The sequence below is a fragment of the Lipotes vexillifer genome, unplaced genomic scaffold (genome assembly GCF_000442215.2).
Source record: "Lipotes vexillifer unplaced genomic scaffold, Lipotes_vexillifer_v1.1 scaffold496, whole genome shotgun sequence".
Classification (NCBI taxonomy): domain Eukaryota; kingdom Metazoa; phylum Chordata; class Mammalia; order Artiodactyla; family Lipotidae; genus Lipotes; species Lipotes vexillifer.
This window is the reverse complement of record NW_006786690.1, coordinates 1,103,675-1,105,829: the sequence shown is the minus strand read 5'-3', so window position 1 is coordinate 1,105,829 and position 2,155 is coordinate 1,103,675.

The following is a 2,155-nucleotide window of genomic DNA, read 5'->3' as shown; positions in this document are numbered from 1 at the left end:
GGGAAAGAGGTAAACCTGAGAAAGATTAAAATACTGTGGGGTGGTAAAAAACAAAACAATAAAACAAAACAGCCAGGGAGGCTGAAGACCTGAATTCAAATCCCACCTCTGCCCCTAGCTGTGTAACTTCAGGCCAGTCACTTCTTCCCGAGCCTTAGTTCCCTCATCCATAAAATGCAGGTATCAGGTTAAACAAACGGATTTATTCACTAGTTCCTTACTGAGTACACACAATGTGCAAGGCATTGTTCTAAGTGCTGCTAACACTTTGGTGAACAAGGCCCCTGCTCTCATAGAGCTTGCATTCCCTAAGAGGAAAACAGACAATGAAATGAGTAAAATTCATGGACAGGACAACCAGGTGATAATAAGTGCAATGATGAAAGCAGAACGGTGATGGGATAGTACAGAGTGGCAGCTGTGGCTGGGTAGACAGAGAAAGCTTCTCCAAGGAGGTGACATTTCAGCTGAGACCTGAATATAGTGCGTTGGCCAAAGAGTCGTCAGCAGTGAAGCATTTCAAACGGGAAACAGCAAGAGCAGAGCCAGGCAAGTTCAGAAACAGAAATGCTGTCTCTTACATTCTAGGAGTCTAGAAACAGCGATGCACTGCTTACATTGTTTAATTTGGTCCGGGATTTGTATTATGAAACCGTTTCTTGGTGGTGTGGCATATTTGCTTCTTTATGGAAGTGTTTGGGCGGTGTAGAATCTTTTGGGAGCCCTGGGATACGTCCCTGTCTCTCCAGCTCTCCCACAGTGCTGGCCGCTCAGCTGGCTCCCTGTGTAGATGCAGGCTCCATTTTAGCTGCAGACTCTAAAAGCAGACTGGAGAGAGCTGCCTCCTCCACTACTTACTCACAGCCTTGAAGGCCCAGAACCCCTCCCACCCCACCTAGTCCTCTTCCATTCTGACAAGCCAGAGCTTTGAGAGCACAAGATTCAGCTTCCTTGTTTTCCAGTTGGAGCAGCAGCCAGAAAATGAAACAGGAAACAGAGCGGAAGAGAAGGGGGGTGGGTAGTAGAGAAGGAAAGGAAGGAGAGATTGCAAGAAAGTAGGGCTGAAGAGCTAGACAAAGTTCTACCTCTAAAGGGTGACAGTTGAGCTTTTAAAAAACATTCTGATGTGTCAAAAGAGACCCCTGTCCTTTTTACAAACAGAATTTTGAGGGAATTTGGTGTGAACAGAGGGAACCTAAAGAATGCGTGTCTTTTTCCCTTGTGAATCCACAAAGCAAGGATAGTTCATTTCTCAGTTTTGTCTCTGCAAACACAGTACTGCTTGGAGCCTCACAGACTTCTAGAGATTCAAGCCACAACCTTAGGCCCCAGGCACGAGTGTGCCCCACGGCTCTGCCGATTCACTCACATCCCTCCGGAGCTGAGAACAAGGGTGTGTCACTGAAAAACCTGGGGTTCTGAACTCCATTTTTCCCCTTCTCCTTCAACACACCACAACTAAAACGTGATTTATCCACCTTACACACAACAAATACCTGAGGGCAGTTCAGGTCCCAGGGCCTGAAATGAGCTATAACGAATCAAAAGGCACAGTCCCTGGCCCCCAGAGAACTTCTGTGGATTCGCTGTCTTCGCCTGGAGCGAGAGCAACCACCTCTTTTGTTCCCACCCACAGTAGTAGCTGTTGCGGAAGATAAAGCCCTCCCTCCGCCAGGGCTGTGGCCAGAGGCTAACCCAGACCCTAGCTTCGTTTGGAGGGCAGATAACTGAAACCACAGGCGGCTTTGGAATCCTGAGAAACGAGAAATCCACCAACGGAGAAGGATTTATTATCTATTTCCTTTAAGGAGGGTGCAAAGCTGTTCTAACAGTTTCCGTTACAGGGTTCCCAACTGGCCGCTCCCCCGGAACAGACAGTTCTGTTAAGTTATAGCTTTTCTTTCTTTCTTCTGCTTTTTTGGGCCCACTTTCTACAAGAGAGAAACTGCTTGAGTAAGGAAGGAGAAAGGAGCCCTGGGGGGTCGTTCTCTGAAGTTTCCTTCACCGCCCTCATCAGCCACGGGAGGTGGGGCTGCGGGCTGCAGCAGGAGCGAAGGTCCCGAGCAGCCGGAGGAGGGGAAAGTCGGGGGGAACCCCCACTTTCTTCACGCCCAGGACGCAGGGCGCCGCTCCTGGCCACAGAAGCCCCAAGCAG